Consider the following 16205-nt stretch of genomic DNA (forward strand, 5'->3'; position numbering starts at 1 on the left):
CAGCAGGAAACAGAAGATCTCCCCACTCCTATTTTTCAATTCTGAAAATGGATCCCTCTGAGCAATTACGTAGTGAATTAGCAAGCATCCTGAATAAGCCGCGAGTGCCAAGCTATTGGACAAGAGGATTTTAAAGAGCAAAGAAAAACAGGAAACAGCTATCAAAATAAGCACTAAATAGACCTCCGTGATCCATGCCATGTGCAAGTGGCATGTAAGAAGGAGTGAGGGAGCGTAATGATTCTCAGGCAGTCCTGCTATGGAGCACTTACAAAGTGTTTTTAATCCTCTAATTGGGTTAAGTTCATTTAATTAGCACTGAAAAGATGCAGTTTCAGTGTTTAATAAAACGTTTATATTCAGAACAGCTACCAGATGTTTTTCAATGTAGATGTTGTAAAGTTATGCATTTTCTTCTTCTAGAAATCAGTACTTTCATATAATAAGAAATAACTGTTTTGCTTCAGTAGGTGGTGCCTCAGCTGAGAAAAGAAAATTCATGTTTATGGTGTTGCCTCTATCATTTTTAGGAAACCTTTGCTTTTATACTCTCCATTTGGTCTACCTGTGTACACAGATGTTCACACACATCCTCCACAACACGCATGTGCACATGCGGGCACACGCTACTTCTTAAGAGCTGAGCAACAAATAGCAAGATTTCCCTTGGCTGAAAAGAGTTAAAAAGGAAACTCTGAACATTTTATTACAAGCTCATTCCATGTGTTAGCCACAGGGAAAGACGTTGGAGAGCATGATGAATCATGGTGTCCTTCACCAGCTGGAGACATTCTCCTTAGTGTGCTATGCTCTCTCAAGGAAAAAGGCATTGGAAAAACATTAAAGGTAGATTCCTCTGGGCCACAGAGCTGGGAGATGGGGTTGATGAGGCGAAGTGGGATAATCGCTTGAAATTATACACATGAATTGAATCTTCACACTCCCAGAATCAGTAGATAGTAACTGCTTTTTTTTTTTTTTCAAGTTGTTTAACATAGCTTTTCCACATTGCAGGACAAATCAGAATAATTGCTAAGCATTCAGAATCTAACTGTCACACAGTCACACGGGCAGCCCTTACTGAGGGCTTTGACTCAAAGTTACAAATATAAAAGTATTGAAATTACAAAGATTTAGTTGGTAGAAAGCCTATCTTGGTTAAATAATATGTATTGTGTGATGTGACTTGCTATCTGTTCTCTATCTTCTTCAATTATCACTTTACAGATTCCTAAACCCCAATAGTGAACATAAAGAAAAAAATATAGAATTATCTCCAAAAAGGAACTATATTTGCAACTTACTTTCTTGAAAATGGCAAAAGAAAATAATAAAAGGAAGTGTTGCAAGAAAACGGCATCTTTGAATGATTAACTAAAAGCTGACAAAATATTAACCAGTCTTTCAAAGTGGTGTTTAAGAATGGCTTCTTTATGTTCCGTTTTTAAAAAGAACATTCAACTTTTAAGGCCAGTCTCCAAGAAAATAGGCTTTGCTATTCCTTTGAAGCCCAATTCAAAATCTTTGTCTAAGGGAAGAAAAATCACATCTTGACTGTAGAAGTCATATTGAAAACACTGAAGTGCTTACTCGTGCTGCTGCTGTCAGTCATACTCATCACACTTGGTGACTGTCCTCAATCCAGGCAGAAAACCCATTCTCAGTTAACATGGATCAATTGGAAAGAATATAAACCACTCTGCTGCCCTGAAGACATGCAAACGTCCACTCTCACACAAGTTATCTGGATGCTCAGTGGGAATGAAGGGCAGCCCAGGAGGGCTCCTGAGACCCACAGAGGTTTGATCATAACATCACATTGTCAATGTTCTGTATTTTCTATGAAAAATAAAATAAAGTAATTGAAAATGACATATTAATGTCCTACCTTAGCAACTGCATCAATTACTATAAATGACAATATCATACTTCCAAGGCACTTCTTACTTTCATAGTACTTTTCTTCTGATGCTATCAAGGTGCTCATGGGTTTAAATGGCATGAACCCACTGAATCACAAACAGACCTAAGCTGATATTACTTATGACTGAAAAGTATCCTTTGTTTGGTTTCTGTAATTACAAAACCAGAGGATAAATGCAATAAATGTTAGTAGTTAGGTAAAGCATTTTGTTTGATGCTCAAAAATATTTTGGAGAGATAAAATATGTCTGGCTTTGATGAGAGTAAACCTAAGGAGATTAAACATTGACTGATGAATTTCATGCAACAAATAGTTATAAAGTATCCTACATGCATTTTTGATACCTAATGGGCTCTTTGAAGGGTTAGTGATATTTTATTTATGTTTTCAACATTGATCTTTAAGTTGGCATCATCTGACATCCAATTAATAAGCCTTTAGTTTTACTTGTTAGATGATGCAAAATCAGTTCTGAGGATTGTGGAAAAATACAAATAGTTTTAGAAAGATTAAAGACATAGGAATAAATAAAACTAAGTTTATTGTAGGTTTCACAACTGCGGAAGATAAAATACAAAAATTTGAATGCAAGGGCTATATATCTTTCATTTCATTTTTATAGTGATTACGTACAACTGTCACCTAGTTAATGTATCCAACTGATTTTGATGCTCACAATAACCTCATAATGAATCGAGTATTATTGTCTACAATTTTAGAGGTGAATTAACAGTACAGAGATGTTAGATAAGATCCCAATGTCACTGCCTGTGATAACACAGGTGTTTGAACCTTGGTGCTCAGAAGCGAGTCTAGAGTTCTTTCACCCACACTAGGCTGCCTTTCATGAGATTATGTTTCACATATTTATATAGTTCATTGTTTTGGTTATTCCCAGGTTAATATTTTTAAAGGAGTGGCTAACAGGGTATATTTAGGAAAAAGGGAAGACTTGTGAAAGACATATTTCAGGACAAACTAATTTCTTTTGCTTCTCAAAGTCCTGTACCACGTGGTCTCACATACTCCTACTCACAGAGGCAAGCTCCCCCAAACCAAAGTAAATAAAAGCACATTTAAAGAGATTAGTAGTTGATTATTCTCCTTTCTACCAACTATAAAATAAAATACCATGGATTTCTCGTATAGGATGAGGAATTTAGATTAGCCATCCCTATTATCAGAAGTGTAACTCATACCGGTTTGTTTGTGAGGTTGTTATGGAGGTTTTTCCTTAGCATCCAAAGCAAATAAGCAGGGATTCCATTCTTAAAACTGTGACTTGGTGTGACCGTTTCAGCTTTCTCTAAGGCGATACTTAAGCCTATTTCTCTGGCTTTGTATACAGAAGTGTCTTAATCATTTGAAAGATAATTATATTAAGAAAGATGATTGTGACTTCCTTGGAGAGAAAAAACTAAAGGAAAAAATCTCTGTGGAAAGAGAGAGCCCAATCTAAATGTACTGTAGTTGTCCAAGTGAGAAATGGCAGCTTTTAAACTAAGGCAGCGTGCTTAGGTTGGTTGTGGAGGGGAAGCATTTGTTTTATAATTTTAATAGCTTATTTTCATTTAAATTCAATAAATTATTTTTTATCTATAAAGTATAAAACTTGAATAAAATTTCATAATACTTTTTTCATTAATTTCACCCATGGGAGTATAATCATCATGAATTAAGATGCCTTATTCATCTGTGGAATTGCCCTGGTATCAGTGGGTATTTACAAAACAATGTAGAGGACATGGGTGTTAGCCTCAAAGATTTAACACTGGGAAAGATGAGAGACTGGGGAATAGACAGCCAAGAGAATACCCATGGGGTTAAATACATGGAAGTGGGAAAGAATGGATAATTTATGTGTTTAAGTTTTAACCATCCATGCCCTGGTTTAAACCTTATGAAGATATAATCAAGGTAATGGGAGGAATATAATTTTGTTGTCATGGTGTTTAGTGCAGACTAGCCAAAAATGTGAGAAGCATGGGGCTGGTGAAAACAAGACTGTTAGAGTTTCCTGAATGTGAAACAACCAGAAACTGAATGGAGGTTTGATAGAATAATGAGAGGAATAAAGTACCTGCGACATATTACAAGGAAAAAAATAAGCCACGGTTCACGTCAGATTCCTGAATAAGAGGTGGGAATGATCTGCCAGTTTTGTTTCATTACGGTTGTAATGAACCTCTGCCTCAGAACTCTTTCTTTCTAATTCAGTTCAACTCCATGGACACAAGATCATATAGTCAATCCAGTGCTGAGACTTTTTTCTCAGTATCTTTTGAAAATACTTGTATTCATTAAATAGCAACCAAAAACATTAACTTTGACAATTCTGGATAAAATGAGTGACCTCACACCGATGTATTCTTGGATTAAATATATGTAACAGGAACAGTGACCCTATAGAAAATACATACAGTATTTCTACATAAGGATCATTCTTAAGTGCCATTTTTCTAAGTAAATTATAGAGTAGGAAAATGGAAGACATCCTTATATTTCTCTAAATGGTGGCTTATTCAATAAAATAAAATCAGAAATTTAACCTTGTCAGCTCTGATTGTGGAATAAACTGACATAGTTTAACTTGACACGAATGTTATCTCTGTCCTTAACATTTTTTGGCTTCTGGAAACTTTTTTTTTCCATCTCATTGGCTAAAAACAACTATCACAAGTCCCAGAGACATCATAAGTGCATTTAAACCTTAACCCATGGAAGGGGGAAGCAATCTGTCAGGAACCTGAAGATCAGGGTTTATCCTTCTAGTATTTATAGCCTAGCTTCCTGAATAATGATTCTTTCTCAGCAAAGACCACAAAATCCAACCCTTGAATGGAATGGCACATATTTCTTATACAGAACTGGAAGTAGCTAGGGACCACATTGTAAAAATAAATATGAAGTTTGCACTACAGAGACCCTACCTGTTTTGTTGTCCAAAATGTGAGCAATATAGTAGATTTCTAGTGAAAACTATTGTCTATATTATATGAGTAGATGATATTTCATGAACTATACTAAAGGTACAATATTAGTAACTTAATCAAAGTGGAGATATTGACATCTAATTTCCCAGAATTGGAGTGAGAGATAACAGATGCTCTAAATTTGTGTGTTAAAATTTACTTATTTTCAGCATGAGGAAGTTTTCCAGGTTGTGATGTCCAACCCAGAAATATTGGTGACGGGGAGAACTCAACAGTGCTAAACTGTCATTTCCAGTCACTTGGTGACTTATATTAATCTCAGTGTTCTGAATAATTCCACTTTACAGAAAGCATATTTCTGTGCTTATAAAGTTACTTTGTTCTATTTGATTAGGAAATAAACTTTCTAGAACACTTCACCTTGTAATCAGTTTTTCTGTGCCATCCTTGTCCTGTCTATTATTCTACCTTTTCAAATGTTTTTCATTACAGAGAATGTCCAATGGCTACACCTGCACTTTAGACTATGCTAATGAGCACATATAGTTTTATTTTACTCTGGTCGTGTTTGTTTTAATTACCATCATTAATCTAAAATTAATGTCCTCTGTCAACAACAGAGAAGCAGCAGCATGCAGCACTGTTTTTAGAATTAGAAGCACTGAATCCTGTCCCAGTACAAAGGAGCTGTGTAAGTGCTGGCAAGTCATTTTGCCTCTCTGAGCCCATCTTATTTACCGGAAAATAACGGGAATGAGGGAGGTGCTCTCTGCTGTCTCTTTTGGACACTTCTAAAACAGGTAGTCTTATCTACAACACTCACCTATATAACTACCTTTTTCCATCTTGTGAAGAGGAGAACATAGCAGGATAGTGAAGGGAGATGGTGCATATCTTAACCCCGGTACTATTCTCTCAGAAGACAATACGCCTCACGTATTTCATGTGGTCTGTCATAGTTCCCTGCTCTAATGTATAGTACTCTGCTCAAGTCTCTCCTTTCTTCCTCCTTTCTAGTCCTTCTTTAGGAAAAATAAAAAGAAAGGCAGTAGGAGCTAGGGCAGAATTGCAGCCAAAAAGTAACCACTCTTTTATAAAGCAAAGTCCCATTATATGTATGTATGCGCATGTCAGTGATACAACTTCACACACTTGCTGGCCCAAGATAGTGAAACAGAGAGGAGAGAGAGATAGCTGAAACAGTTCAGGTTATTCTGCCAGTCATTCCTCCTGGCAGAGTGAGCAGATGTCCCTGAGTAAACTGCTGTGGGTGACATGAATGCCTGTTCCCCATTCCCTCATGCTTCTTATAATTGAGCAACTTGACATGCTGAATGGATTTCAGGAGTATTTTGATTATACCTCAATTTTGCCTTAAACACTCAGTTTAAAACCTACATAAGATGTTACACTATGATGGGTTTCAAAAATGTAAGTTCCAAAGCCAAACAGAACCAATAAGGGCACTTAAAATAAAAAACAGTTTATCATAAAAGAATCCCCACACTGCTCATAAAATCTGTGCTTTAGAAGCAATAATGTAAATTATGAAAAAAGTCAAGAAACAAAACACTTGAATTCCTTAAAATAAAACCAAGCAACTCTTGTTTTATCAGTGACACAATGATTCAGAGACTTCCTTATTTTATCATTTGTGTTATATTATTATTGTTATTTGCAATATCTCTCTACACATACACACAGTTCGATTTTCTGCTAACACCTCTAAATGACTCACAGTTCAAGAATTGTTTTTTAAAAATTTAATCCACTAAGTCAAGTATAAGTAGCTGATTAAAGTGCAGACTCCCTCTCAAAGAAAATTTTATAATAGCTCCTTTCCTGAAGTTAATTTTTGAAGTAAAGGCAAATGTTCTGGAAAGGTATTAGGTGGAGGATGTGAAGACTCTCTTTTAAAATGACTGTTAGAAATCCACGTCCTAGTTTTCCTATGTAAACCAGTCATCAAACCCAACAGAGGACAAGAGGGCATGAAGACCAAGGATTTCAGGTGTTTTGATGAGTCATTCTATACATCATAATTAACATCTGCACTGCTATTCTTGTCAAAAAGAAGAAAGCTGAATATGTTAACGCTCGTAAATGCAGTAATTCTTTTCCTCCTGATCTTACTTAATAGTTGTTAAAACTATATTTTTGCTTTTAAAAATGAAACTCATAATGTATCATAAATTACAGTGGAGGAGATTTCCTGTTAAGTATGATTGGAAAGAATGTTTTTTAAAAAAGAAAAAGAGCCAGGGAGCTTTACCAACTCATAGATTTTGTAATCCATTTGGACATGAAATATATAGGGATTTTTCATACATCTAGTTTGGTTAGCAAAACTAAGAATGAACATACGTGCATAGGCAAATGAAATTAAAATGTCCACTAAGTACTAATTATGAAATCACTGGATCTAATTCAGAAAACTTCATGTTATTGGTTACTAAAGTACATCCTTTCCAACATTCGTATAGCACACTTTCCTAACTGAAAATACAAGTTCTTGAATACATAAGGACTGTACCCATGCAGTCACCAACAAGTCTGCTGTTAAATAAGCACAGGAAATGTAGCCTGTGCCTTGTTTTCTAATGATATTAAGGAAGCAGATGGCTCAAAAAAAGATGTGTTGGTACAAGGTGGTAAATCATAAGCAGGGATAAATTGTCAGCTTACCTCAAATCCAACCTGTTTTCCAGTCCCTAACCTCACTAAGTGCTGCCACTCAAGTTGAATTTAACTGTGTCAGAGTTTTGATTCATGCCTTTAAACGCTTGGGCAGTGTCTATATGTGAGAAACTGAGTTGTGGCCATTTTCACAATCAATATTGATCTTCCCTGTCAAAATGATCACAGATTAATTTACATCTGTTATTGAGATAACCAGAGAGAATAGAATGGCTTGGCTTCTCTCCATGCATTTGGTACATTTTGTTAGGTATGAATACTATGGCTCAGGAATGTATTCTCATTGACAGAAAAAAAATCCAACATGTGTTTCAGGAAAACAGCAAAGATAATATGACACCATTTTAAAATCAATTCCAAGTAACAATAATATTCACACCATCCATGCTCCCTAAAATATAGTACATGACCTTGTTAATGTAATTTGGGTCACTTTATCAGTTTCCCTTATGATTTAGACTTAATAATAGTTGATGAGGCAGTAACATCATAAGCCTAGCACATTTCTAGTCCACTGGTGCTGTAGCTAGGCACAATAGACACTGTAAGCTAGTGAAGAAACAAAGAAAGGGTAACAAGAAAGAAAAGTGAACCACAGTGAGTTACAGTGAAGAAACTTTAAGCAGCCTAGAAGGAAAAACAACAACAACAAAAACACCACATAGTAATTTTAAGTCTTAGAAGAGTTCAGAAAACACTCACGGAAATTGCTTGTCTCATCATGAAGCAATTAGAGAGAACAAGTGAAAAAAAATGCTCTATATGTTTACAAACACAACCTGTGCATCTATAGTGACCACTTTAATTAAACAAACAAATGAAAACAGCCTTGAATTTTATGTATTGACCTGACCATCCTAGGGATTCAAAGGGTTCTGGCATAGGGAGCCAGCCAGGCAAGTCACTTTCAAACAGCATTAGCTCCTAAAACAGTAGTGATGGCCACCAACCAATAGTTTATATGAATACAAATACATTAACAGTGTCATGTTGACCTTCATACATGATCATGCACCTGGATACCAATTTCAGAACTAGTTCTTTTTTTTTTTTTTTTTTTTTTTTTGCGGTACGCGGGCCTCGCACTCACTGTTGTGGCCCCTCCCGTTGCAGAGCACAGGCTCCAGACGACGCGCAGGCTCAGCAACCATGGCTCATGGGCCCACCCGCTCCGCGGCACGTGGGATCTTCCCGGACCGGGGCACGAATCCGTGTCCCCTGCATTGGCAGGAGGACTCTCAACCACTGGGCCACCAGGGAAGCCCAGAACTAGTTCTTTATATAAAGAAAATATATTTCATAGTTGTCATTTCTAGTTCTCTTTCTAAAATTAATTAGAATATCAACCTCTCACCCTCTGCAAACAAGCAGATTTTTAAAAAATCACTGAATCTTTATCATGAGCAGAAAAATCTAATGGTAAATTAACACCCTGCAGCTGACAAAAATCCTTGTATGTCTCCTAGTTCATGGTTTTGGCTTTCTTCAACTTTATGTCAAAAATTTTGAAGAGCAGTTTGTAATCACATATATATTTATAGCACACTTCAGGAGCCAGTCAGACATGGTCATGTAACAATGCCAGGTATGTGACTTAAGCTCTGCATAAATTGTTTGTAGCGTATTCAGAGGAGGGGAGAATACATTTTAAGGGCTGTAAGAGTAATTACCAAGAAGCAATGCTTTTGATTTAGTGAAAAATGCTCTGAAAGGGGAAGAAATTTGGCTCAGTGGCTTGGCTTAAATGGAGGATGCTAAAATCTCTGTGATCTTAAATTGTCTGTTTAATCCAATAACATCTTTTTTCATCTATGCCATCTTTCAGTAAAAAGAGGCTTGGAGACTATAATTAAGACCTACATAATATAGCTATATTAACTAAAATAATGTGACTGTCAACTTGGTAACTGTAACTAAGATAGCACGCTTATGGATAGATAGATGGATACATATACATAGATGTTTCCCAAGTAGTAACTCCAAGTAATTTATTAGCAATAACATGGTTGTGGAATATGCTGTTTGTTAGAGTTCTATTTACATTCCATGTTGACTGGGAGAACATTCTGGGAGTATTTCAGCCAGATAAAAAATACCCTTAGTGCCTAATTTTGAACCAAAGCCATACCAATTGTTTTAGATGAAAACTTAACTTTATAAATCTTGCCAGAGGTTCACAGATCTCAAAACCTTTGACTGTCATCTAGATTAAAAAGTAAAGGTTCACTGTACAGTTCACTTCTATTAGAAAGAAACGAACTGACATCCTAAGTAGTGTTGATAACATTTGTCAAGGGCCGGCTGTCTTGTGATTTTATTTATGTGGTAGACTGAGGCACAGCCAGCTCAAGAACTTAAAACAGGAATTAAGTGCTTTAACCACACTTTACTGCATAAAGTCAAAAAAGACACAGAAAAGTGATTTATAAATTTACTAATAATTTTTACTTCCAGTGAAGATATACTGAGTTAGTTATTCCGTAATGATCCATGTATACAGAGTGTGGTGCTTGGTGAGTATATAAAGAGCAGCATTTCAAGAATTTTACTGAAATATTAAAAAGACAATGGAATATTCCCTTCATTCTCACTAGCTCTCTTTTCATCAACTCACAAGGCTGCTCTGAATTTTTAAATAATATTTATTTGGAGTTATTACCCCAATAATTGGCTTACGTATTATGTATAGTTAATAGAAAGTATAGTTTTCAAACTGATCACAGTTGTCTTGTTTAGTGATAGATGACCATAAAGGATTTTGAAATTGTGTTTTGACCATTTAGGCCTTTAAAATTTGAATTCCACTTGGAAGGTTATCTCAAAGGATATTTATTGGCTTTATATATGGTGATTTACAAAAACCAAAAACTCCCACCTTTGCTCTCATATATTCAAGTTATCTCACCTGTTCACTTTTTGGTTTCCTGAATAAATTCTTCAAACCTTCCATAGCTCTTTCTAGATTCCAGGCACATTGCACCCATCCCTTTCCTTACCTCTTCAGGCCTAGGAATGGTAATATTTTCCTACTTTTTCAGGTCCTTGCCTCCCTTACTACTCTTTTTTAGTTCACTTTCATAGCCCACACTCCGCAGAGTCCCTTCATTAAATTCTTTTCACTTAACCCTTTTGAGTGCCAGTCCTATCATATCAGAACACTGAAAGATACCCAAGCTATGCCAGCTCGCAGGGAGGCACACTTTCACATTGTGATCTGATGGATGCCTCAAAGCCTTCTCTATCTCAAAATCACATTCTTCTGCCATGATGCTTCAAGCATTCATATGTGTGGATTGAAGCGGCTCTGGAAGGCTCTTACTGAAGTGCAGATATTCCTCCAAAGGATAGCAATTAACATTTTGGTCAATAACATTGTAAGATTAATGATTTTATCAGAGCAGCCAACCACCAATTATGCCCAAGAGACAGGTCATTTTGATGAGACAGATTGGAAGATAATAAAAACATATTTAATTGCAAAGGGACAACAGATCTAGATAGGAAACAAATGTGATAAGCCACAACTCCTCCAAAGAAGTTATTGAAATAAACCAGAGGGGAAAAAAGGCAATACCTGAAAAGACAAGGTCAAATTTTGCTTATCCCAAAATTTTCTCCCTGATACAGAATTAGTGTCAGTACCTCTCCCTTATTTTGTTTTCTTACATTCACTAAGAAGCTTTATTCTGAGAGTAGCACTAGTTTTCCTAAAATTTTGCATGTAAACATCAGCTTAATCTTGAGAAAATTTTAAATACTTTTTATTAAATGTGAAAGTGCATTGATGTTGCAACAAAATTGTTCCATTTCAGAAAAATGATAAACGATTCATATCTTATAAAATTATGATGACAATATTCTTTGATGATAAATATTGCAATATTATATGCATTGAAGTTGGGACTTATGGTCAACTACCAATAAAATAGTGAAATACTAAAGAAAAGTAACTTGTCTTCCTATCCTCAGAAAATTATAGTCTCTCTCTGATGGGCAACAGGCAGAACAGAAAATACTGCAAAAAATCTCGGCCAAATTTATATAGATGTTTTAAAATTCACATGTAATACTTATCATTTTAAGAGAGAAATCTATCTTTTAAAGACCTATATTAATGAAGTAATTTCTCTGGATTTGCAAGGTGCATTCAGAGATAAACATACATTCAGATTGGAATGGGTAATCCTATGCATTACCCCGAGAGGGCAAGATTTCTCTCCACAATACTCCATTATACAAGCCATTTTCAATGATAAAGTAATGGCATTTTCAACAGTCCCCTTAGGAGATTCTTTCAAAATATAACATTATGCTTCTCATTTTTAGAGTAGTTTTTCTTTATGTACAACTAAATTTAAGCAGTGAATTACACCATGGTACTTTACACATGTGATCTAATGCGGCATATTAGCCTCTTTTTAAAATCACACTTCCCCCTAAAATTTGTGAAAAGTAATTTCATTCCTTAATGGTTGTAAGCCAATATATTAATGGAGTCTAAACTACTTTTAGGTTTTTAATACAATCCCTAATCAAATTAATTTTTTTCTAAATATCCTCCCATTTACCTGAACATACCTGTACCAGAGAGCTAAATTCTGCATACCTTTCTGCATCTCATTGGAGCTCTGCTTCAGAATAATTGCTAATAATTACTTTGGTATTGTCAGGCTTTCAAGAATTGTTTTGTTATGTATCCTGTGAACCTGGACTTCTGAAAATATCTGAAGAACTCAGTTAGTGAGAGGAATTATGAACTTTCTTGCATGATTAAGCAGTTCAGTGGGATACAGGAAGCAACCTAATTATGTTTCACTTTGGGGCATTCTACTTGCTTCGACCCAAACTAAGGTAGCACATAAGTACTTTTGAATGCACCTATTTTGCACTTACTAATACCATTCAGACATTTCAAATATCATCTTGGTAAAATTTTATGCTGTGAACTCTTAGCAATATTTCTTATGGAAAGGTAAATCCATTTGATTATTAACTATTTTCTGATTGTAAATGACTTGTCACATAATGTTTTACATACAGTTTTTATGTTAGCTCACTGATTTGGGGTTCAGAACAAATTTCATGTTTTCTTTTCTTTCAAAAGCTATCTAGGAATTATCTACAGTATGCCAGGCCATGGTAACAGGTGTTGAGGACGTAGTTACCTCGAAGCAAATTATCTGCATTTGCACTGCTTACATTCTAATGTTAGAGCTAGACCATGAACAAATAAATACACTGTGACAGGTAGTAATGAGTGTTATCCAGAAAAATGCAGCTGGAGAAGGGAATAGAGAGTGAATGGTGTAAAGGATATTATTTTTTATAAGGTGATCAGAAAATGCCTCTATGAAAAATTGAATTTGAGTAAACATCTAAATGAAGTGAGGCCAATGCACGAATTATAGTAAATTGAAGGCCCTGAGACCTAATTAATCTTGGTGCAAGTCAGTGTAGCTGAGCAGAGAGAGTAAGCTGGGGTTAAGGAGAGAAGGTGGCAGAGTGGGGTACAGATATGCCATCAGGAGCTGGACAGGAGCCAGATCATATGGGACTCTGGGCCACAAGAAGGAGTGTAGCTTTTACTCTGAAGTCTTTGGAAGCAGAGGAGTGAAGTGTTCTGCTTTAAATACTGTGTTAGTCTGAATAGCCCCCAAATATATCCACATCCTTGTCCCCAAACATGTGACTGTGTTATCTTACATGACAAATGGGACTTTGCAGATGTGATTAAATTAAGGATTTTGAGATGTGATTATCCTGGATTATCTACATAGGCACAGTGTAATCACAATGGTCTTTAAAAGAGGGATGCAGGAGGAGTTGAGGAGGTGATGTGATAACGGAAGTGGAGATTGGAGAATGTGTTTTGAACATGGAGAAGGACCCAGAAACCAAGAAACACAGACAATCTCTAGAAGCTGAAGAAAGGAAGAGGATGGATTTTCCCCTCAGAGTTTCCAGGATGAAGCAGCCTGCTTAACACCTTGACTTTAGCTCAGTTAAATTGATTTTCAGAATTTTGACCTCCAAAACTGTAAGAGAATGTTATTTTAAGTCACTAGTTTGTGGTAATTTGTTACAGCATCAATAGAAAACGAATATAAGTCTACTACCTATTTACTTGTAACTATATATACATGCCTCTAGTTAAAGATTAGAGCATAGAATGTCACAGAGTAAAAGAAGGAAGTCCTGCTAGGAAATAATAGTGGCTTGAGGTGGTGGGTTTTTAGGGAGGGAAATAGACTAAAGAACTTGCTGATTGACTGTATATCTTGAGTAAGAGACAGACATTGTATTAGTTTTCGATTTATGAATTATAAATTACCACAACTTAGCCAGTTATAGCAATGCAAATTTATTATCTCAGTTTCTACCCATTTATTATCACAGGAGTCCAAGCAGGCGTGCCATGCCTAGAGTCTCACAAGGCCAAAATCAAGTTATCAGCTGGACTGGACTCTTCTCTGGCGGCTCTGAGGAAGAATTGATTTTCTAACTCACGCAGATTGTTGGTAGAATCCTGTTTCTATGGTTGTAGGATTGAGATCCTTGTTGTCCTGCTGGCTGCCCAGCTGGGGTGGCTCTCAGCAATTAGAGGCTCCTCTCAGATCCTTTCTCTGTGGTCCTTTCCATCTTCAAAGATACCAATGGAATATTGAGTCCTTCTTGTGCTTTGAATCTGAGCTTCTTTCTGCTAATAGCTAGAGAAAACTCCCTGATTTTCAAGAGCTCACATGATTATGTTAGGCCCAAATATATTTTATAAATATAGCTTAGTCTATTAACTAAAAATCAACTTTGTTGATGAGTGTCCTTGTTACATCTGCAAAACCTCTTTTGCCATTGTCTTAGTACAAACTGCTATAATGGGATATCATAGACTGGCTTAAATAAGGAACATTTATTTCTCATAATTTGGAAGGCTGGAAGGACCAAGATCAAGATACAGACAAAACTGGTGTCTGGTGAGATCCCCTTTCCTAGTTTGCAGATAGCTCCCTTCTTGCTATACATGGCAGACAGAGAGTAAAAGTATTAGTTCTCTGGTCTTTTTTTTTTTTTTTTTTTTTTTTTTTGCGGTACACAGGTCTCACTGTTGTGGCCTCTCCCATTGCAGAGCACAGGCTCCAGACGCACAGGCTCAGAGGCCATGGCTCACTGGCCCAGCTACTCCCCCTGCATCAGCAGGCGGACTCTCAACCACTGTGCCACCAGAGAAGCCCCCTCTGGTCTTTTTTTATAAGGGCAGTAATCCCATCGTGAGGACTTTACCCTCATGGCTTCATTTAAACCTAATCATGTCCCAAAAGTCCCACCTCCAAATACCATCACATTGGGTATTAGGATTTCAGTGAATGAATTTGGCGGGACAGAAAAAGTCAGTCCATAGCAGCCATATAATTTAACATTACCACTTGTGTGATATCATGTTTCTAGTCCCAGGAATTAGGTTGGAGAATTTTAGAATTTTGCATAATGGTTGCCAAGGCTGACTCCTTTTTTTTTTTTCTTTCTGAATTGAACAAGCAGGTGATCAGTGTGCCATACACAAGAATAGTAAGTTCAGGAAGAATAGTATGTTTGGGAAAAAACAGTAATAATTACATTAGTTGGAAATGCCTACTAGAAATACAAAGGGTGCTGAGGATCCGGGAGTCAGATATGTTGATATCGCCACAGGAGAATGATATGGGGCTGAAAATGTAAATTGGGGACTTGCTAGCATATATATGACTTATAAGGCTGCATAATTATACAATTTCACCTAGAAGAGGTGTAGATAAAGAGCAATGAGCAGTCCAACATTTAGGGGTCTGGAAAAAGTTGTGGTGTCATCAAATGAAAATGAAACAGAGAGGCTAGTGATGGACTGGAGAAATCAGGAAAGTGTGACAGAAAGAGGAACTTGCTAGAACTGAAAATTCTTGGGCTCCACCCTGAACCTACAGAATCAAAATTCCTGGATGTGGTCATGCAATTTACCTAATAAGCCCTCCAGCTAACTCTGATTCATGCACACGTTTGACTGGGAAAGTACCCAATGGAGGTAAGTAAGTGCTCAATGTGCTTGCATCTCCAAGAGAGGACCTTGAAATGCAGCAGCAGCATCTGAGAGATCATTAGAAATGAAGGAATTCAGGAATTCAGATTTACTGAATCATATTCTGCATTTTAACAATTTCCCCAGGTGGTTCATATGCACATTAACATTTGAGAAACACTGATCTATACTTTATTAATTCAAAGTTATCGTAACATCTATGTGTAAACACACACACACACACACACACACACACACACACACCTATAGATCCCATGCATCATAGTTGATGACTTATTCCATTTAAAAAGGAATCTTTCAGACACCTTTTAAAATATATAATTTATGAAGTCTTTAAATATTTAACAACTTATCAAAATGTTTTCCCCAAATTCCCCAATGCTTAAAATAACCAGGGACTAATCACTATACCCTCTGAAGACCATGAGAAATAGAATCTGTAGCCCAGAGACTCGGGGAGGAACAAGGCTCCAGTTATAAGTGTCCCAGGTGAAAATTATCAGAGAACTGGGCAAATAAAAATGAACTTCACCAGTTTATTTTTTCCATTCTAATTAAAAACACCTGAAATCTGGGAAAGAGT

The 16205-nt window shown here is 36.3% G+C and overlaps 1 protein-coding gene across 1 annotated transcript in view; it reads left to right on the forward strand.

Moving 5' to 3' along the window:
* LOC103085826 (protocadherin-9-like) overlaps positions 1 to 16205 on the forward strand; it is a 377376-nt gene that overhangs the window by 350466 nt on the left and 10705 nt on the right. The gene's annotated exons all lie outside the window — the stretch shown is intronic.

Source organism: Lipotes vexillifer, unplaced genomic scaffold (assembly GCF_000442215.2).
Source record: "Lipotes vexillifer unplaced genomic scaffold, Lipotes_vexillifer_v1.1 scaffold1656, whole genome shotgun sequence".
NCBI classification, from domain to species: Eukaryota; Metazoa; Chordata; class Mammalia; order Artiodactyla; family Lipotidae; genus Lipotes; species Lipotes vexillifer.